This window comes from Malaclemys terrapin, chromosome 9 (assembly GCF_027887155.1).
Source record: "Malaclemys terrapin pileata isolate rMalTer1 chromosome 9, rMalTer1.hap1, whole genome shotgun sequence".
NCBI classification, from domain to species: domain Eukaryota; kingdom Metazoa; phylum Chordata; order Testudines; family Emydidae; genus Malaclemys; species Malaclemys terrapin.
The window spans coordinates 14,646,887-14,670,103 of record NC_071513.1 but is presented as its reverse complement, the minus strand read 5'-3'; the positions used below and the strand labels follow the sequence as shown (position 1 = coordinate 14,670,103).

The 23,217-nt window shown below is 43.1% G+C and overlaps 1 protein-coding gene across 1 annotated transcript in view; it reads right to left on the bottom strand.

Moving 5' to 3' along the window:
- Window positions 1–16,950, bottom strand: part of XIAP (X-linked inhibitor of apoptosis) — a 46,653-nt gene extending 29,703 nt beyond the window's left edge. Inside the window, exon 1 of the mRNA XM_054040142.1 lies at window positions 16,881–16,950. The gene's annotated coding sequence lies outside the window, so the exon portion shown is untranslated. The remainder of the gene's footprint in view (window positions 1–16,880) is intronic.
- Between the last annotated feature and the right edge of the window lie 6,267 nt (window positions 16,951–23,217).

The window sequence follows — 23,217 nt, the reverse complement described above, 5'->3', positions numbered from 1 at the left end:
AAAAGATATGACATACCTGTTAGATGGTAACACTTTGCAATACATAAACAGCAACCAACTTGAGTTTAATGAGTAGAGTATATATGCACAAGATAGCTAGATTTACTTTAAATTTTGCCAGATTTCATCATCACATATTTATTAAAAGTCATAGTAATCAAGATGTTTAATTTTTATCAGCCTGTACCTATATGATATCTAAAGGGTTTTTCACAACTTCCGAGCATAAAATACCTTATTTTTATGCACTGAACAAAGTCTATTTTAGCATGAAGCATTTCCAGGAGCACACAGTCATGATTAATCCTGTTTTTAACTATTTTTAAAGTATTAATCTGAAGATACCTCCCCCTTTCACACTAATCTAGCAATTTGCAGAGCCAACTTGACAACATTTTGTTCATATCAGGTGACAGAAGACAAGAACTCAATAGAGGATCATGATGCCAGCAAATGTGAAAGTATAAAGAAGAAGAAAAGAAAATTATTTAAACTGCAGGACTATAAACTCTGGTTATTCATATGAAACAAGATTTCAATTTGTTGTCAAAGTAGCAACAGATATGATTGAATGCAACAGGAATGACACCATCGCACTGCTACTTTTCTTTGAGACGCCTGAATTCAAAGACTGGAACCCACTTTTTGTTCCAAGTAATTTTTATTGAGATTAAGGATGGAAATAATCATATATCCAGGATTATTTCTTTTTCCACTTCCATGTGACAAGCACCAGGGTGAAAAAATGTATCACTTGTATCAGACAGATAATTGTATATCCTCATGCTTCTGACACAGGAGTATTAAACGTAGTGCTCAACAGATTAACTACAAGAGCAATGTTGATGCTTAATATGCACTTGATCTTGAAATGTGTGTAGTGAGTCAACAAACAGAACATATTGTACCAGCTGACACACAAATTGTGCATGTGTCACTCATGTCACTTTGCTAAAGTTCACTCTGCACCTGCAAAGCTGCAGCTAGATCAAGCAGGACACTGTTTACTAACTGAAATGGTACTTGAAAGGCTTAATAAAATGGCAAAGCATGGGATTTTTTTTTTTTTAAACCTAGTTTTTAAACCTCTCTCCCCCCCCCCCCAACCCCCTCGGTCCCCAGTCAGTGGCCATTTGAAAAAGCTGTATTTTATCTGGAGTGTTTGTTTCCTTTGTGTTATTTTATAAAGAGGGCAACATAGGTTAAACAAAATCCTTTGATGTATTTGTATAAAGAGTAGGTGCGGAGTCAGTATTGTGACTTATCTGCAATTTATTTCACCAAGAAAATTGAACTCTACTCAACTTTATTCATCTGATTTTCAGTCAGGTCCTGCTTAATTTTCTGGCTGGATTTATTGGGGGTACAAGGAAATCAACTGACTTGCTCAAGGTCACAGAAAGACACTGCTTAGGAGAAATTAGGATCCTGCTGGCTTCTATGCTTGGTTTTAGTCACAAGGATTTTTATTCTTTCACCCTCAACTCTAAAGTCAGGTGCCTTCAGTCTAAGAGGACCATCATAAAGATTCCCAGAACATAATTTTCATTTGGAGTATTTTATTTCTCTCCTTAAAGAAAGCATATGTCTTTTTATGGATTCAGTTTTCAGAGTTTCCTTCTGCCCTCTTAATGAAGGGTCTAGAAACAAAAATAAGTGGAACCATTACCAACTTTACTATACAACAGATTACAAAATGGTTCCTAGCACAATTAGTAGGGAATAACTTCAATAATACTTATTTCACTCAGTTACTTAGAATCTTACCAACAAAAAACTTTGTTTCCAAATGTAGTTATGGTTGCTAAGTGACAATCAGAGTCATCTATCCCATCATTTAGAAGACATAAGCATGCAAAAAAACAAGAAAATTAATAGTCATAGGTCTTACATGACCCACATAATAAGCATCTTATGTTTAAGGTATTTCATCACAACACAACAACCTTAACACTAATTATTATTATTTGTGTCTATTACCATAGCACATAGGAGCACATCGGGGTTGGCAGGGCAGACTTTGCTATGGGCCCTTTACCAAAGGTCATAGATGGAGGAGAGTGAAGCATGGCAAGAATCTACAACCATATCAACGAAAGAGAGGAAATATGAACAAATGAAAATATGGACAATTGTTTAAAGCAACTGAAAATGTTAATGTCAGCCCCCAACCCACACCCATCGCCACTCACAGGCAATATTCCCCATGACTGGGGCTGGAGAATGGTGCTATGCAGAGGTGTTGCACAGCTGAAGTGTCCATAAGCATGTCATTAAAAAAGTTTTATGGGAAAGGAGTTCTGAAACTTACTTTCACTTTCTGTTGTGATTGTAAATACAATGGATACATCTGTGTTTTATCTGCAGCTGCTGCTGTTGCAGCCTTGTGGGGTGCCCCCTCCACACCTGTAGAAGCCTGACGCAGAGGAGAAAGAAGAGGACTAGGGAAGATGCATTCAATGAGATCCTGCTAGCCCATGTTGTGTTTGTTGTGAACTCAGGGCCTGGTGGGCCAACATGGTAGACAGCATGAAGAGGGATAGAAAGGAAAGGAGAAAATGTATAAAGATCCAAGAATCCCATGAGAAGAGGGAGTGGGAGATGCATCAGGACATAATGGAACTTCTCAGGCAACAAACACAAATGCTGCAGATTCTAGTTGACTTACAGATTCAACAATCACATGTCCGACTTGCCACCCTTGCAGTCCCTGGAGAACTCCATGGTGGTAGCTCGCTACAACTCTCCACAATACACTTGGCATCATGGATTACATCCCTATCCCTACCTCTACCACAGTAGACCGGTGGACAGTAAGGTCAACCACAGCCTCACATACACCAACTTATGAGAGTCACAGTTGATGTACTTGTAGCCAAAATGGATTGCATTTCTGCATTGAAAGGGACAGAACCATTTGCTGCCTTTCTAAATTTAAACTTCCGTTCAGTTAATATACTGTCCTTTTTTATTTTCATATTGGGTCCCCCCCCCCCCCGACTGCTTTTGTCAGTCAATAAAATACTTTTTTTTTTTTTTTTTTTTTTAAATAATCTTGATTAGTTTACCACACATACTGCAGAATGCAGCGGTACACAAAGCACCCAGTGCTTGTAAAGCATCCAGCACCACAAAACTCAGAGGTTCAAAACACCCAATAATGTGTAAATGTACAACAAGAAAGTGTACACTGCATAATTCATAGTTTCAGTTAAAATAATGTAAGTTATAAATGTACAGCAAAATACAATAATTCATAGGTTCACTATACGACAATGTATAAATGTACACCAAGTACTACACCGTTCCTAAAAACCCACAAACCGTCAGGGCCAGAGCACAGTTAAGCACAGTACATTAATGTGGCTGAGACTGTTAAAGTACGCTTTCAAAGCCTCCCCCATGACCACATAGTTCCACATTGGGCTCTTGTAATGGCCCTTGTCTGGTTGGTTAAACTCAGCAGACAGCCACCCCGCCTCCACCCAGCAACAACTCCCTCCCCCATTACCATTATATCAGTGGTTCTCAAACTTTTGTACTGGTGACCTCTTTCATATAGCAAGCCTCTGAACGTGACCCCCCCACACTTATAAATTAAAAACACTTTTTTATATATTTAACACTATTATAAATGCTGAATGCAAAGCAGGGTTTGGGGTACAGGCTGACAGCTCATGACCCCCCACATAATAAACTCACGACCCCCTGGAGAGGTCCTGACCTCCAGTTTGAGAACCCCTGCATTATATACTAAAATTTAATTAGCAGAAATTTAGTTTAATTGTTTCATAGCAGGTTATGAATACAAATTATATTTTTCAGTAGCTGCATACTAAGTCAGGTTGCCAGACACTGCAAAATAGATAGAAGAAGTTACAGTGCACCAGGACGTGCCTATGTTAAATCTAATTGATTTAAATAGTAGTACTATGGATGAACAGGCTTTATGAATTTGAGACACATTGTAGAGGGACACAGGAACTTTCTGGTCTGCATAAAATGCACAGAATGTTTCAACTTCAGAAATCACAGATGAATGAATGGGATATTGAGCTGGAACCAGTTATGCCAAACAAACAAATGAGCCATGTTAACAAGTTAAGTGAGAAAGGGACTGATTCGTTTTCAATTTTTTCCATGGACTGTGAATCAGCTTTTAATTAGAGCAACCCAAGACAGACTGGCTTCATAAAGGGCTCGATCCTGCACAGGGTTACACGAATAAGCACAAAGCAAAAAGATGAGTAGGATTTAAATACTGACCAAAGTGTGGCGGCTTTATTAAAAGAAGTAAAATTCAGACAAAAGTAGCTTTGATAACAAAGGTCAATTTTATTTAACCCTTAAAATCATCTCTGTATCTAAGGATCACAAACAGACATTGCTAGGTCATGAATATATTTAAATAGAACTCGTTATAATTTAAGAGAGAGCACAATATCCATTGCAAACTTTAAAAGATTACAGCATACCCATCAGCCTCTACAAATGACTGACCGACCTTAATTAGGATATTGTACATGAAGTTATATACTAAAACTGCAACTGTTAAGTACTCAAACTGCAGTTTGCTTTCCTGGTTAACAGAAAATTGTCCAGAGAATGACATGCGGAAGAAAGATGATCAACTGGCAAGAAATATGCACCTTCAGCTCATATCCATCAATGCCATCAACACTAGACGGAATTATGACTTCAGTATCTAGATCCCATTAAATACATTTTTTTTAAATATATTTTCTTGCTCCAGTTAAGAAAATTTTGGATAGTTTTCAAGTCCAAAACTAACTTGGAGCCTCCCAGGTTCTCTTAGAACAGTTTAATGTGCGTGGTACTTGCCCTGTGTTACAATTTTCACTTCTAAAAAGAGATTTACTCCCAAATTTGGATTTGCAAAATTCCCATTTAATGGGGGGGGGGGGGGGGGGGGAAGAGCTAAAATGCTAATGACCTTCCTCACCCACTGAGGGTGCACTGCTGGGTGCTGACCAGCAATTAACAATAAATCCCATTGGACAGTTATGCAATGATAAGAGAGAATAGAAATATCCTAGATCATACTATTGTTGCTGTGACTTCCCATCCTATATGATGTAATCCCTGATCATCATCCAATCATTGCAACCATTAGGGCCCTGTGCAGATGCAAAATTTGTATCTGTATCGAGGCTGTGATCTGCAAAAATTGTCCACAGATATATAGCGGATATCTGCAGATTTGCAGAGCTCTACCTGCCATCATCCAATCACTTATCCATAATCAAATTCAGAATTAGGTTAATTGAGGGCAAATTCTAGTCTTTTCTCCTATCTTCTACTAATCCCTAAAACAGGTTGCAATTTTAAAATTCTTATTGATAGATTGTAAAATTTCCTTACTTCCTCTATTTTTCTATCTTCAAGAGGTCAGAGCTACAGAACTAATTTACTATCAGCAACCCTTTTCAGATCACATCTACTGGACAAGAAACCAGAAGCAAAGTACATTCTATTCCCCTCCCCAAAATACCAATTGAGATCTAATTAATAATAGTTTCCACATTAAATTTTGAATATTAAAGCAAAGATTTTCAAAACTTACTTGTAATTTTAGGTGTCCAATTTAAGGCTAATTAAAGGGATCTGGTTTTCAGAAAGTGTATATTCACTGTGACAATCAGGGTCCGGACACCAAGGGCAGAACAGAAGGTTTAAACCAAAAATGAGTACTTGAATCAATTTAAAAACCCACTTCTAGCTTATGCCCAAATAAATCTGTTAGTCGTTAAGGTGCCACCGGATGTTGTTTTTGGTCATAATTTGTACAACTATCCCTCATAGCAGAATGGTGAGCAGTCAAGCAGGGAGGGTCACCTCCCAAGTCAGGTATTTACATAAAACAAGCTTCAAGTAACCATCCATTGTTCAACCCAGGAAAAAAAGGCGTTAACAGAAGGACATCCTGGCTATCAAGCCAAGAGGGAATTTCCCTACGCTGAATAACCATGAGTCACCAGGGATTTAGCACACTTAGCACTTCAGTGTGGACACTACCTATATACTGACCAGAGGGATTCTCTGATCAGGGTAGGTAATCCACCTCCCTGAGAGGCAGTAACTAGATCTATGGAAGAATCCTTCCATCAATCTAGTACTGTCTACACCAAGGGTTAAGCCAGTTTAACTATGCCACTCAAACCCCTGGATTTTTCACACCCCCAAGCAATGTAGTTAATCTGACTTAATTTTCTACCATAGCCCATGTGGCGGAGGGAGGAAATGGGGGGGGGAGGGGGGAAGCAGAGAGGAATACTTTAAAAACAGGCTTGGGACTGTAAATTTTCAATCCAGAACCTGAGGGACAGTCTGTACACAGAGGGTTGTTTGTGAATGCTGGATCACTCCTGCAGTTAACGGGTATGCTGTGAAACTGTCTTAAAGCAATAGTTAACTTTATTAGGAAAGGGATTTTATCTAATACGAAAGTGCAAAACCTGAGATTGCCTTTTATGTTTATTTTCTGTGTAATTTGTATGTTTGCTTCCACTTACTATTTCATCATTGAATCTGTGTTTTTCCTATTAAATCAACTTTAATTTTTTTCATCCAAACAGGTCTCTGGTGTGCAGCGTGTGTGCCAAAGTAAGCTGGTATCAGGAGGGTTGGTTTCACCCTTCAGGGGTTATGAATAAGGCTATGTTTTAGTCACGGGTATTTTAAGTAAAAGTCATGGACAGGTCACTGGCAGTAAACAAAAATTCACGGCCCAGGACCTGTCCATGACATTTACTATATACGCCTAACTAAAACTTGGAGGGGGGTCTGGGAGAGGGAGGTCCGGGTACTGGGAAGGGGGGGGGGAGGGGGAGAGGGGCGAGTAGGTTTGTGGCACGCACCCCGGGTGCTGGGAGGGTACAGGTTTGCAGCGTGCGGCCTGGGACTCCCACTGGTGCTGGGTGGGGGAGCTGACAGGGCCAGCAGGCTCCCGACTTGGCTCTGCGCCTCCGCCAGCAGGCGCTGCCCCCGCAGCTCCCACTGACCACGCGGTTCCTGGCCAATGGGAGCTGCGGGGCAGAGATAGCATGCAGAGCTGCCTGGCCACATCTCTGCCTAGCAGAGGAGCGAGGAGGATGTCGCCGCTTCCGGGGAGCCCCCCAGTAAATGCCACCCACAGCCCATCTCACCCCGTCCCATGCCCCAACCCCATGACCCCTACCACACCCAAACTCCGCTGCTGGGGGGGGGGGGGAAGAGGGGGCACGGTGGCCCGAGACTGCCCCAGCACTGGCTGGTGTGACTGGAGCAGGGGCTGCCTGAGCTGCCCGAACCAGGCGCACTGGCCACTGCAGAAGCCACGGAATCCGTGACTTTCCGTGACAAACTTGCAGCCTTAGTTATGAACCAGAGGGGAAAACTGCAAGTGTTTGGTAGTTCAGAACTTAGCGAGGTTGTATTTAAGAAGACTAGGCTGTTGATGTCAACCTGCAAAGAATAACTGGGCTGGTGAGACCTTACACTTGTGGACTAGCTACTGGTGTCAGAGAATTGAACCGTATCTGCACAGCATTAAGGCCCCCCAGGTTACAAGGCAGGCAGTGACAGAACCCCTTAGCGTCACACTTACATTCTGCAAATCAGGCCCTTTTTGGCATCCAAAATCACTAATCATTTTTTGAAAATGCTGGCCTTGAAGTCACGGGTCTGTTATAATGTAATATAAAGGTTTTACATCATCAACCAAACAACAGTGAACTAATTATGCCTAGGACACTGCTCTCAGTTTAAGTACTTAATGTCTATTCAAATTCATGGCTTTACTTATTCCATAGCAACCCCAAACCCACAAATATGTAAGGGACATATACAAGATGGGCTACTTCCCACCAGTCTATAGTAAATATTTCCTTGATACAACTACTCCTAGTTTCCAGTGAGCGTGCTGCCTTTCTCCATAGGATAGACATTTCCGCAGAAATTATATGTCTGGACTTTGTCAGAAAACAGAATAGGAGCCTGATAGATCTGTTCCATTCCTCAATGAATCACAAACATAAGACAGTTTCAACAAGATTCTACGGATTCTAACACTATATGTTGGCTTCCATACCTGCAAATTATAGTACAACTAAACAAAGCACTTTTGGATATTTATAAAGTAAAAGCCACTTATTTTTAATTTGCACTATAGCACTACTCACAATGCTAGGTGCTGTCCGAACAAATATAAATAAATAGATTATGCCCCCATTATTGTAATATCCCTTCACCTCATGAAGGATGAATTTCTCCTCAAAACACAAAGTCGGGAAGTATTATCCCCATTTTAAAGAGAAGAAAACAACCCAAAAAATAGGTGATTTGCCTACATTCACAGAGGAATCCTCTGGCAGAGCCACTATTGAACTTGGGTCTCCCAAATTCCAATCCAGATCTTTGAAATTATATAGGAATGGCAGGATATGGCCAAAGCAGGGATGTGTGCACACAGGAGAGAGAGAAGTCATATATGACCACATGGTTGTGAACCTGAGAGATAGGGAGCACAATGAGACAATAGGATAAGCATGATAGGCATGGAAAGAAGATTTGACATGGAGAAGAGCTGTACACAAGTGGAACACTGGAGAATACGAAAAGTAGCAAGCTGAGACAGTGAGCATGGTAGTCAATGAGTGCAGGACTAGTGCTAGTTGATCAGGAAGATGGCAGAGCTAACAGAGGATAAATTTATAGTGGAGAGTCTGCAAAGCCATGGGACTTTCACCAGAGGCATTTGGAGGCACGAGAACAGAGGAAACAAATATTGGGGGTCAGCTAGTGATAGGTGTAGTTGCAAGAGGCTGAGTCAACCCTTTGAAAAGAAGGACAGAAGAGTTCACGGCAGTAGAGATTCAGCAGGCGGCAGACACAGATACCACAGGCAGAGAGAGAGAGCAGAATACAGAGCTAAAGTGGCAGAGACACTATGAACACTGACATATTGGACATTGCAGAAGGTCAAGATAAAAAGGAGACATGAGTCAGTGCACAATGCTGCATGAGGTGATCGTCAGAAAGAGGGAGCTCAATGATGGAAAGATAACAGGTACTTAGTGAAGCACCTATTAGGCTGGTGTTTAGTGAAGACAAGGTTGATGAGTGAAGACCACTGTGATGGGAGATGTCAAACGAGAATATAAGAGCAAAAAGGCAGAAACTCAGGGGCTTGAGGACAGTGCGGAAGCTGAAACTGCCATGAATGAAGATGGAAGATTATGGTAAAGGAAAGAGAAGAACCAAGTGTCAAACTCTGAAAGGAAGAAAGATGGTGGAATGTTAGATGATATCTCCCTTCCACGTAGCCAGGAATCCCATGAAGCGTTGCTCGAAGGAGGATATTCAAAGAGAAGCTGTACAGCAGGTGAAGACTTCAGGAGAAGATAATCCCCCCACTATGTCATTTGGGGTGAGCTATATTTGAGAGAAGAGGCCGCCTTTGGGGAGAACTGCTGTACAGGCGATGTGATTCAAAGAGGAGTTCATGTTTCTGATGCAGGAAAATGGACGAAGTGAGTAATTAAGAAGCCATGGCTAGCAGTGACGTTTTTGGAGAGGGAAAAGGCATTCCGATGTTATGCAGGAAGTCAGAGTAGATGATCACAATGTTGCTTTCTGGCATTAAATTTTTTTTTTTTTTAATCTATGAATCCCAGATGAAGCATGAGAAGGGGACTGATGAAGTAAAGACTACAGAAGCAGAGGCAGGGTGGAGTTAGGTGGAAGGCCAAAATTGGACAAGTTTCCCCAGAAGTAACAAGGAGGCAGCATATATGGGAAATGTATCTGTGAGGGTGAGATACCAGGGAAGGAGAGAAGGGGGGGGGGAGGGGAACCTACACATATGGTTCAAGTAGTAGATAGGGGAGATGCGAAGAAGGAAGCGACCACACATAGAAGAAATGTAGTACAGGGAGTAATGGCAAAATACAACTGAACAGCACGTCGATTAGGTAGTTGTATTAGTCATCACTAAGTTGTTTTCAAATATGATAAATTAATGCAATTTTATTTCTTCTTTTGGTGCCACATAAGTTTTAGCTTTATCATCATGTCCCAATTTCATTTTCAAGCTCAAAAAAGTATTGAGTCAATTGCTATTTAATTATATATTTATGCTGCATAGAAAAGTTTAATGTACAAGTCTGCATTTGGACCTATTATCTTAGCTCAACTATGTCTTCTTGAGTTCAAGACACGTGCAAATTCATGAAAAATTGTCAGCGTTTTCCTTCCAAAGCAGCAGGCTGACCTAGACTAAGAACGATTTAGCCAGCTCAGTGCCCTAAAGTGCATTAACTACATGCCTCTGCAAATTTACACAACTGCTCTTTGAATATTTTACATAATTTCTTATTTTACTTTATTCACAGTAAACATTTTTCTTGAAATGTGTTTACTTTTTTTGAGACACACTTTCTTAAGCCCCTTGGGAAAAAGCTATAAGCTCTGCCAGATGTTGATCATGCAGTGAGAGTATTGTGTTTTTGCTTTACATAAAACATAAGACACAAGTCAACAAGTGGCAACAAGTAAATGGCCATCTAAAGATATAGAGACAGAGCTGTTATACATCTAACTTTTTTTTCCTGTAGAATACACTTCAGAAATTTAGTGGATTTCTCCACCAATTACTAAAATTAAAGGCTAACTTAAACAAAATTGTCACCTATGGTCAAAGTGAACGCAGAGTTTGGAGTATGTGATTGGGATAAAGTAACTCCTCATTTAACATCGTCCCGCTTAACGTTGTTTCAATGTTACATCCCTGCTCAATTAGGGAATATGCTCATTTAAAGTTGTGCAATGCTCCCTTATAACATCATTTGGTGCCTGCTTGTAAGATTCTGTGGAAGAGCAGCAACTTTACAAGGGAGCATTGCACAAGTTCCACTTCTCCGCCGCCTCCTCCCCCTCCCTCCCAGCGCTTCCCCCGTTTGGTGGCGCTTAGGACTTTCTGGGAGGGAGGGGAAGGAGCAGAGAAGCGCTGCGTCTCCACTCCTCCCCCTCCCTCCCAGCAAGTCCTAAGCGCTACCAAACAGCTGTTTAGCAGTGTTTAGGATTTTCTGGGAGGGAGGGGGAGGAGTGGAGATGCGGGGCTTCCCTGCTCCTCCCCCTCCCTCCCAACACTTTGCGCTTACGACTTTCTGGGAGGGAGAGGCAGGAGTGGGGAAGCTGCTGCTGCTGCTGCTTCCTAGCATCCTTGCCTGCAGGGGGCTGTACCTGTGTGAGGTAAGCCTGGGGCACTTCCCAACCACTGTACAGTATATAATGCCTTTTGTCTGCCCCCAAAAAATTTCCTTTGAACCTAACCCCCGCATTTACATTAAATCTTATGGGACAATTAGATTCATTTAACATTGTTTCACTTAAAGTTGTATTTTTCAGGAACATAACTACAACTTTAAGTGAGGAGTTACTGTATTTGAAGCCTCCTGGAAGTTCCTAACAGGCTGGCAGTATATGCATGAGACATACCACTCTCTGAGTAGACACTGATTCCCCTGGGAAAGATTAGTGGGTTCTACTGACTCTGCTGCAGATAGCTCACTACCTACAGAGATAAAAGAGAGGTGGGAGGTGGGAATTATTCTCTACATAAAGCTACTTTAGAAGCTTATTTTTAAGTGCTATTAAATTCTACAAAACTAATGGATGAATCTCCAATATACCAAGTAAAGCTTCCTATTCTCACTGGTGATTGGACAAGTAGATTTGTCAAGTGCTGATCTAAAACATAAGGGTCATGCCCCAGTGATTTTTGGTTGGTTGCCTTCGGTCAGGTGATTCAGTCCTCCTGTTTCCCTCCCACCAATGCCCTGAATTGGATTTTTCAGAGTCAGTACTTCTACCTGATAAGATACCATTTCTACAGGAATACATTCCCCCCTCCCCCTTTTTTCCCCTCTGGTGTCTGAACTCTTGCCCCTCTTTGGACATTCATGCCCTTCTTACCCCATTTCCTTGTCACCCACCTCACCTACCCTAGGTGTGATTATCAACAGATAGAAAATGTGACTAGTGCTTTAGTGTCTAATGTTAGTTCAGCTACCAGTGAACTCTAATGGGACTGCATACTGAATTGGCCTGAAAACAGGTCTTGGATTGGTTCTGTAGGTGCAAAGAAGCCTGAAATGAAGCCTACCAACCAAAATATTAGAAGTCAAACCAGTCAGATAATGTTTGTCAGTAACAGAGATATCTTTTAAAAAGTTTTTCTCGTATCAGTGGGAGCAATCATTAGAAACTCTTCTTGCTTTTACTTCTAAGAACACAGGGCAAAGACACCAGAGTTCCGGAACTAGTGCAGAACTTGTTCACCAGTTTGGCTGACATTCTATGTGCATGAACAGTTTTCTGTCACAGTAGTTAGTGTTCCATGAGTAACATCAAACAAAAACAAAAGCCATGCATGTAGCTACCTACAGGCAGCAAGTAGAAATCCTAAATTTATCTTAGTTTACTAACTGTACTACATAAAAACAAAACAGCCTTTTATGTTTGCAAACACAATATTAAAGAGAAACTAACAGGCCCTGAGACTGCCAACATGCTACAGGTAAACCAAAACCCAGTTTATAAATAAATATAATTTTTTCAATGCCTTTAATAAGGCAGCAGGAAGAATAACCCATCTGACATTTTGACTTGGTAAGGGGTTTCTGGTATTTTTCAAGATGGTCTAAACTTGGCAGAATTGGAGTTCCCAACAGTTTTTGTTCCTTAAATGAAAAGCCCAACAAAACAACATCCTATATATTAGGATAGAAGTCATGTTCTGTTCAATGCTCTACATGATAACACTTCCTGGGAAAGTGTTATTTTAAAGTAACATGACAACGGACAGGTGCTCAGCCTGCATCTTTTTAAAAGGAGATGAGGAAAAATATAGTCTGTTTTATTAAACTGAGATCTCTCATATTAATAAACACTGACATTAAAAAGACAGTAAAACCCATATGAATGTTTTCTAGGGACTTAACCATCTTGAGATAAAACAATATACTATTGCTAGTAATAAACTAGATTTTATGCAGTTCTATGCATCCCTAAAACCACATTCAAGGACAAAATTAAATACTCCTAAAGGAAATACAATTTTACACAGACCGTTGGAAACTGGGGAAAACTGCGTCAAAAGCAATAATTAAATATTTATTTAATCCATTTATAGCACATCCAGCACAAAAAAAATCTAAACATCAGACAAACCCGTGAAATAAAAAAGTATAGAATATTTAGAGAGAAAATCAGAGAGAGAGAATGAACCAGCTAAAATACGTAACCTGACTACGCAAAGAATCTTGTAAATGGCAAACATCTCTCAGAACTAGTAGGAATCAGGAGAGTGGTAGCTGAGCCAAAATGAAGAAAGACTAAGGCAGGAGAAAGTGGGCGTAGGTGCAAAGAACTCAAGAATTGTTTGAATGAAAGTTTTAAGTATATTTGCAAATTGCAAGGATCTATATTGTGTCATATTGTATCAGGACTCAAAGAACTAAGCTTGCAGAAGATCTGGAGAGAAAACGAACAATTATTACTTTCTTCACACAGGGAGCCGACAGAGAAGCTAGGGAAATATATATGTATTTTAATTTGGACAAGGAAGGTCACATGTTTCCATCTCTCTCTAAGAAGACCCAATAAAGTTCATACAAAGCAGATATGTTAACAGTGGGATTTATTCCTATAAGAATGGCAGGAGCAGTTTTCGACCCTGCCAATCTGAGAGGTGTTTTAGAAATTTGGGGGATTTTTTGTTTTTACTGTGAAATCATTGTCATGTTTTCAATTCCAAATTAATGACGCTCAAAGATGAAATAACACCCTCACAAGAAGATTTCACTTATTTGCAGGAATTTTGAAGGGCAGACAAGATTTTAATAAGCAAACAGAAACAGAGTAAAAAAATGAGACAAAAATTGTGATTAATCTTTAAGGTCTTTCCCTATGAGGGAGGGGAGGGAAGAAGAGATTCTCCTTTTGATACTGTCCCGCAAGATTTCTTAGATTTTTTTTTTAATCTGCTCTAACGGCACATAATTTAGTAATCTAACAAAATAAAGCCTCCATTTTGGTTATTAATCCTATAATGACATCAGAAAATTAGGGCTTGGCTACACTTGCGAGTTACAGCGCATTAAAGCAGCCCTGGGTGCCCTAGCTCACTACCCGGCCACACTGGCAAGGCACGTAGAGCACTCTGACTCCAGGGCTAGAGCGCTCCTGGTACTCCAGGAGAAGATTAACACTTGGTGCGCATTGGCTGAAACGCCTAGGCATCAGTGTGAATGAGGTGTTGCATTACTGCGCTCTGACCAGCCTCCGGAAACGTCCCATAATCCCCTTAAGGCAAGTGGCCACTCTTGTAATTGTTTTGGAATCACTGCAGGCATGCCGATATGCCCTTTGAAAGCTCCGGTTCTGACAGCCAGCATGCTTATCTGCTCCGAGACAAAGCAACCATTACTGTGGAATGCTGTGTGAGAGAGAGGCGGGGGAAGTGAGGAGCGGGGGTCTGTTGCTGTCTGAACTTACAAGACTGCATGCTCTCAGCTCCCCAAAAACCCACTCTCTCCCCCCCCACCTATACAGAACACACTCCCTGTCACACTCCACCCCACCCCCCTCATTTGAAAAGCATGTTGCAGCCACTTACATGCTGGGATAGCTACCACAATGCACTGCTCTCTGTGGCCGTTGCAAGAGCTGCTAAAGTGGTCACGCCACTGTGCTTGCAGCTGTCAACGTGGACAAATTGCAGCGCTTTCCCTACTGCGCTCTACGAAGGCTGGTTTAACTCAAAGCGCTCTATATCTGCAAGTGTAGCCATGCCCTTAGAGAAATATTACATTTCAGAAGACTGATATCTATTCAAAATCATCTTTTTTATCCTTATTTGTAAACTGATTTTTTCCCCTGTATGCTACCCCAAGTTTTCTAAGGGACCATGCACTCGGAGAGCCCATTAACTGGTAAACAGTTTGTAGCTTCTTTTACAGAAAATCTACTACACATGAAGGTCAGCAGAACGAGTTTTAGGTTATCCATTGGCAGAGGACTACATTTAGACAAACCTGAGGTTTCAGTTACCATGTTAAATAAAAGTGAAGTTGTGCACTTGACTCCAATGGGAGTTGAGGGTTTCATTGCAGATAGGGTGACTAGACATCCCGATAAAATCAGGACCGTCCCGATTTTTAGCTGTTTGTCCCGCGTCCCGACCAATCTCTGGTTTTGCTCGGCCGGCAGCACTCTTTTTTTTTTTTTGCCTCCCCCCCCCCCCCCCCCCCGGTGTCCTGATATTTTCTTCATCTCATCTGGTCACTCTAATTGCAGATACTTTGCAGCTTGCTAAGAAAATGGTTAAAACAATCCCCAGCTTGGGGTTTTCTTTGTATAGAAACACCTTTTTTATGAATAACCAAAAAAAGTTATTCAAACCTGAAAGCCTTTATCGGAATTTAGTTTATTCAAAGATGTTTATTATTACCCTATGAAAATAAATTATGTGACAAAAATTAAATAGCATGATTATTTAGGAGCCAGTTGCTCTGTAATTTCCATTGACCAATACTTTAATAGAAAACATGCCTCTGATCTTACTATTTGAGACTGCTAAAGCCTCTATTTGAGACTGCTAAAGCCTCTAGAAAGGCAGGTTCACCAAGAAAAGTAGTCCTGTCCTTGTGCTATAGAAATATCAAAAAAGCAATCCCCTAATTTATTTTCCTGTGAGCTATAAAACATTCGGTCTGACACTTTATAGAAGCAGACCTTTTCAAAGTGAACTTTGACTTTTTCGGTTAAGTCTTTGATATAGCAGTATCTTGAAAACACTTCCTCATTTCAAAGAGACTTTGGCTTATGACACACACCAGTTTGCTTGTGATTTCATACTATTTTACTTGCTGCTTTAATCCTCCACATTTTTAGTGATTTAATAAATATCCATAATATTTGATAAACAGCTACATATACAGAAGTATTACTGTTATAACTCTTCAACCTTTCAGGTCCAGAAGATTAACAGGAAGAAAAGCAACTCTTTAAATGACCTTACCCTTAAATGAGCTAATAGGGGGAGACACAAGTACAGAAACCAGAGGCACAAATGAAGTTGAAAAGTCAGCTGTACTCCAGACGTGTGGACAAATGGCATGCAATGCATTATGTACAGGTTAATGCAGCAAAGCCATAGGTGAGACGTGCCAACACAGCACTGCAATTTTGGATGAAGATAAATTCAGAAGGCTCTACACCGGTGTGCCACAGTTGGAAATGGGGGAATTAGAAGTGAATGAACCTTAGGCTGGGTCCAGTTTATCAAGGTATCAGAACTCCCTGGCGGACTCAAGTTGGATCTTTGGGGCTGTCCATAAATCAGGTAACGCCCTAAGATTTGTGGGTCCTTTAATTTGACATGTTTGTTTCCATATTACAAAGTATTACAAGGTGTGGGGGGGGTCTTGAAAATCACCCAGAAATGTGCTATGTAATTTATCCTGCCCTAGCAGTAGGGGAAATGAGAGTCCCTGCCCCCCTCCTGGGGGACCCCCACTGAGAAGGGGGGTGGGGATCAGAGTCTCTGCCTCGCCCTCCCGGGCGTGCCCTGCTCAGAGGGGCTGGGGGGAGGGGAGACTCAGGGAGGGGGAAGAGTAAAGCCCCCGCCCAGGACACCCCCGGAGGGGCGGGAACAGTCCTGCCCGCCCCAGGCACTATCCCGAAGGGGGGGGGGGGTGAGTCGTGTCCCGCCCCCTGTAGTAGGAGCCCAGAGACCCTCCCCGCCCCGGCCGGGCTGCCGCGTCCCCTGCCGTCGGGGCTAGCGGGCGGCAGCGGCCCCTTCCCCTGGTAAAACTTACCGCACAGACTCCGCTAACCCGCCGGCAGCCCCGCACGCCGCTCGGTTAACGAAACCTGCGAGAAGATGGCGGCTCGTAACCTCCTCTCTGCTGGGGGGCGGGGGCGGAGGCTGAGCCCTTGAGCCCCTTGGCGTGGGGCGACATCTAGCGGCGGCGGGGGGACGCGCAGGCGCAGAGCCTGGCCCTGGCCGCGCAGGTCACTAGAGCGGGGGGCCTCGCAGGGTCAGTGCCTGGCCGAGAGCCAGAAGGGGCCCCGCCCCCACTCTGCTTCTTCCCACCCCTGCTTCCGCCCCTCTTGGGCTGGTGGCCATCGTGGCATCCCCCTGTAGGGTTTCAGACTGCACTCTGGCCACAGCAGCCATCAGGTGACCCAACAAAGAGACCTGTGACACCTTAGAGACTATCAGCGGTTAGATCCAGACTAACACGGCTACCCCTCGGATAGGTGACCCAAGTGAGCCCAGCTAGCCTAGGGCTGGTGGGTCCAGTGGTGGTTTAGGGGGAGAAGAAGCCCCAACCCCAGCAGGAGCTGCGCGGGGCGGAAGCCCCGACCCTGGCAGGAGCTGTGGCACTGAAGCCCCCAGCTGCCTTAGTGGAAGAAGCTGCAGGGCTGAATCCCCTTACTCTCCCCAACCCCCCCGCCCCCCTGGTGGGGAGCTGGCCTGAGCCCCTCTCTCTCTCCCGTTCCCCCCTATGTGGAGCTGGCTCTCATTCTCAGGCTGTGGAGAAATTCAGCTCAAATCTACCAACCTTGGTATGTTCATTTCCCCCATCATGACATAGCCATGAATGGATTTAGCCTAGGAGGCAGGGTCAGTATTAGCCCCATTTGGCAGGTGGGATCTAGAGCCCACAGAGGTGAAGTGACTTTCCCAGGGCTAAGCAGGGAGTCTGTGGCAGAGCAGAGAACCAAATCCAGAACACCTGCCTCCCCCCCCAGGCCTGTGCCTTAACCACTAGGCAACCCTTCTTACCCCAAGGAGGGGGAGCCTCCTCTGCGCTTTGAGTGTATGGGTGGGCCAGGTACTAGACCGAGTCACCCGGAGGGGGACTAGAGAGAGAGATGGGGAAAGGGACATGGGTGGGAAGCAAGAAGGGGGAAACATCAGGAAGGGGAGCAAGGACTTAGAGAAGAAACAAGAGAGGGGGAAAGGGGCAGGGAGAGGGGAAAGACTCCCCACTGCTTGTCCCTCGCAGCTGCCACCTTTCCACTGCCATCAGTGCCCCGCAGCTCCCAAAGAGGCCCCAAGCAGGTGTGAAGCAGAGTGAACGTAATGTCTGTAAACTGGGCTGTTAGTGAAGACAGCTTGTAGCTGAGTGTAATGATTTTAATACACTGTAATTCATGATAATGTAATTATGTAGTTAATTACTATTTTAATGAGGAGGTTAAGATACCAATGATAGACAAACATTCAATAAGTAGAATATGAAAAGTGCATAAATATGCTGAAAATTGCCCGTTGGGGGGAGCTGAGCCCCCCCAAACACACACACACCTTGCCCTCAAGGCAGGAGACGCAGAAAGGAGTGAGTGGGAGGCCCTCAGGGGAGGGAGCCAAGAGGGAGGGGCCAGGAAGGAGTGGGGCCAGGGCCTTGGGGGAGAGGGCAGAGCCAGTGTTGCCGGCACAGAGGGCCCGAGGGGGCAACAGTGGGGTTCGTTGCCCGGTGTGCTTCGCGCCAATGAACACACCAGGGTGGAGAAGCAGACAAAGTTTATTCAAGAGCTCTGAATAGGCACTAGGAGACCAGCATGTCTCAAATCAAGCGCACCAACATAAGCAGGTTTCTTTTTTATACTTTACTTTCTCCTGCCCTTTCTTTCCTACCCCCCCGCTTCCCTTTCCCCCCCCTCCTCCTACAGCAGTTATATTTAAGCAGATAAGTCATCTTGGCGGCTATAAGTCTAGCTTGTTAGTAACTCTTCTTTGAACTGTTATCTTGTCCTTTTCCCTTTGATCTGTTATTTTGCCTTTCAGCCAGAAGCATGCAGGCCTTATTACTATCGCTTCCCAGCTGCTGGCCTGTGAGGTTAGTAAAGGTTAACATGCAGGGGCTTGGTTCACTTTGGCCTAGTTCAGGGGGGGCTTTATTGACTTTCGTGGTCTTCCAACCCCCCAAGTTACCTAGGGTGATGCCTAGTGATACCAACAACTTCCTCCTTTGAGAATACTCAACAAGCCTTTGGCTGAGTTTTCTCATATTCTGTGGACAAGATACGATTGAGTGCCATGGAGCTGGGGTTATTAATGAGAGGGTATGTCGGGATTTTTGGGGAACAACTTTTCAGGGCAACTTAGCGGCGTGATATGGGATCTGGGCACAAACCCAGCAGTTAGAGAGGTTAAACTTTTGGGCAAAGCAAACCTTCAGGGCCTTATACGTATTTGTTTTTAAGTTGATAGGGATTCCTTTCCATCCCGCATGTGCCTGGGGGGAAACGGGAGTCAATGAGAGGAGTGCCTCTATGGCAAAGAGTAACACAGTGGCAGATCCTGGACCTGATTCCATTTTGGGCAGGTGACCCTGGGGTCTAACAATTACAATTCCCCAAATACCCACAAAATAACAATTACCAATAGCAGGCAGACTAAAAACGAAAGGGACCAGGCCAATAGGTTAGGCCAGCCCTGTGAACCACCCTTTTTGGCCAGGCCCTGGCCAGAGATTTGGAGGAGTGGGACAATGAGGGCAAGGTCCTCCTTCTGCAATATGTAAATGACTTGTTAATTGCCGCTGTGGGTCTAACCCCTTGCCTTAAAGCCACTGTGAGCCTCCTGAACTTTGTTGGACTCCGAGGATATCAAGTAGCATGGAGTAAGGCTCAAATTGCCCTCCCAGAAGTACAATATTTAAGGTTTCACATAAGGCAGGGGGAGCGTCAGCTTTCAAACAAAAGAAAGGAAGCTGTCTGCCAAGTTCCTATCCCAAGCAATCGTACACGGCTTAGGGCGTTTCTGGGTATGGCAGGCTTCTGCAGAATATGGATCCCAGAGTTTGGACTGTGGGCTAAACCCTTGTACGAATGCGTTAAGGGAGCGGATCACAATCCCTTTCACTGGTCCTCAGAAGCCGACAAGGCAATTAAGGTTTTAAAAAGAAAAGCTATTGGACACCAGAGGTTGAACCAAGTGAAATCCTCAAAAGTGGGTGTGCTCGTCCTGGTGTGTTGCTCCAAAGCTCTGTATAAAAGTTATTTTACTGGAAGGGTGTATAATGGCAATGTATATGTGTTCATTGTTGGGAAAAGGTGTATGAGTAAAGAATAAAAGTTTCCTTTATAGGTTAAAAGAAGCCAAAAAAAAAAAAAAAAACCACCAGAACAAGTTAACTGGAAAATATAGCTAGCAAGCACAGTCCAAAGATAAGATGCTGGCCCCATCCAAGGACATTGTTCACAGCTAAAACTTGGCTGACAACCAAGAAAAGGGGGGCCTGAATGTGCCCAAGCAACCATGAGATCTGCAAAACACTGCCAGGCATTAATAAAATGTGTTAGGTTTCTTTTCTCACAGATAAAAGAAGTGCTAACCAAAGACCCTAGCAGCCCTGCCAGTCATTAAAACAAGAAGACTGAGTCTACGTAAAGTCCATCAACAAAAGACTGCTTTAGCTCCACACTGGAAAGGCCCTTTCCAAGTCCTGTTAACCACCAACACTGCTGTAAAATGCCAAGAACTGCCTACCTGAACCCACGCGTCTCACTGTAAAAAGACCCCTCCACCTCAGGAGGACTCTCCGACTAATAATAAGCCTATTTCTCCTTCTAGCTCTGCTGTGCCTTCTGGACAGCAAAAAAAAAAAAAAGACAAGGTAAAGTGCTAGTAACCTCTCCCTTGTCCGCTGGCAGACCTACTGTGCCTTTGGATTTTTCTAAAAAAAGCAAAACCATTACAAAGTGATGCGCTAGTAACCTCTCCTCTGTATAATGCCAAACCACACTGTTTCAGGAAAAGAGAAGAAGGAACACTTACTTCATTAAAACCACAAAGTCCAGGAATTCCTAACTACAAAAAACATTAAAAACTAACCCTGGTAAAAAAACAAAGAATTCCTTTTGTGTGGGAAGCTTGAGGGCTCTCATGCTTTAAAATAGAGACTTGAAATTTGGCAGGGGAATTGGCTTTTTGTGGGGATGTTGCTTTTGCTATCCAGGTGAAAATTCACCCAAATTTGGTCAAGTTATAAGCCTCTGAAAAGTCTGTTTGCACATGCTCAATAGAAACTTGCTGGAGCTTTGAAGCTAAATTCCCCAAAGATTCTGGATGTGCAGGGAGATTGGGACCAGGATCTGGGGGAAGTCTATAGGACTACTCACATGTAAAATTATACAGATGTCTAAGTATTTCAGGCTCAGGGCCTTACATTGAAAGCTCTTTAACGTGGGAACTGTCTCCCATTAGAGCTAGTGCAGGTATGTCTACACAAGCTGGGAATCACACCTCCCAGCTCAAATGTAGACATAGCCTATGGGTTTGTACAGCACCTAGCATAATGGGGTACCAATCTCGGTTGGAGCCTCCAGGTGCTACTATAATAGAAATAATAAATTTCCTCACATCATTCACCAAGTTAATTATAGGAATTTAAAAATGTAAATACACATTTTTTAAAATTTAATTTCAAGGGACTTCAGAACAAAAATAAAAAACCTTGTGTCATGTACCAGATATGGACTGGTTTCAGAGCTTCCACCCAGAAAGATACATGACAATGTGTTGCCTTTAGATATCTTCAATACGCTGCCAACTATGGATGTTCTCAGCTCAGATAAAGGTATGTTACACATGGCGCTAGCTAGTGGCTAAACATTATAATACAGTTTAACATTCCATTGCATCTTCCTCTTTAAGTTTTACATTCCTACCATTTACCAAATGTACACTATCAAACTATTTTTAAAGTTCGATACAGATCAGTCTGTTAAGCATCTCTGAATCACACTGGTTTTCTAAATACATGACCTGCATGCATAACAACTTTGTCATCTGGCTGTCCATTAGTTGCAATGACTGGCTGTGATTGATTTGGAATCTGAGTCTTCTTCTTGGTCTGCATCCACCACCTGTAGTGTTTGCTCTATTGATTGTTCTTTCTAATGAACATCTTATAGATGTTGACAGTTTCTGTTGAACACTCCACTGTTGGTCTCAATCACATATGATCTGGGCAATTAATTATTTTTCTTTACAATAGCTGGGATTCTCCATCCTTTTTCTCCATCCAGTTTGTCACAAACATGGTCACCAGATCTGGCAAATCCATTTCTTGGTCTTCTCAGCTACAGATCAACAGCACAACTCCTGATGGGAAGATCTGACTTTGGAAAAGAATCCTAACAGTAATTTTATCTCCAAAGTGTCTAGATGTGAAGAAATTAGCCATATCAGATCAAAAGGCAAAAAGAGCTTATAAACATCAACTCTAAAGCATTTGCATTGCCAGCAGATCGAGGAACGTGATCTTTCCCCTTTATTCGACATTGGGGAGGCCTCATCTGGAATACTGTGTCCAGTTTTGGGCCCCACACTACAAGAAGGATGTGGAAAAATTGGAAAGAGTCCAACGGAGGGCAACAAAAATGATTAGGGGTCTGGAGCACATGACTTATGAGGAGAGGCTGAGGGAACTGGGATTGTTTAGTCTCCAGAAGAGAAGAATGAGGGGGGATTTGATAGCAGCCTTCAACTACCTGAAGAGGGGTTCCAAAGAGGATGGAGCTCGGCTGTTCTCAGTGGTGGCAGATGACAGAACAAGGAGCAATGGTCTCAAGTTGCAGTGGGGGAGGTCCAGGTTGGATATTAGGAAACACTGTTTCACTAGGAGGGTGGTGAAACACTGGAATGCATTACCTAGGGAGGTGGTGGAGTCTCCTTCCTTGGAGGTTTTTAAGGCCCGGCTTGACAAAGCCCTGGCTGGGATGATTTAGTTGGGAATTGGTCCTGCTTTGAGCAGGGGGTTGGACTAGATGACCTCTTGAGGTCCCTTCCAACCCTGATATTCTATTCTATGCATCATTATGCTCAATTCAATTTGGAATGCTCATCGCTGCAGCCATGAGGGCTAGAACTAATTAATTTTTTTTTTTAAATGAAAGCTGCTATTCTACACAGTCTGTGGATCACATAAATACACCTTTCAGGCCATTTGTTTCACACCCTTGCACTAAGGAAGGACAAATGGTGCAAGTCCAAGAGTCAGATTCTGAGAGCTGCTGAACACTCAACTCCCTTTGACATCAGCATCTCTCAGAAGTTGGCCCTAAATGAGTTAACATTGCAAATGATTACGACTGAGGCTGTAAACATCTCAGTGAATTAGAAACACAAAACAAAAT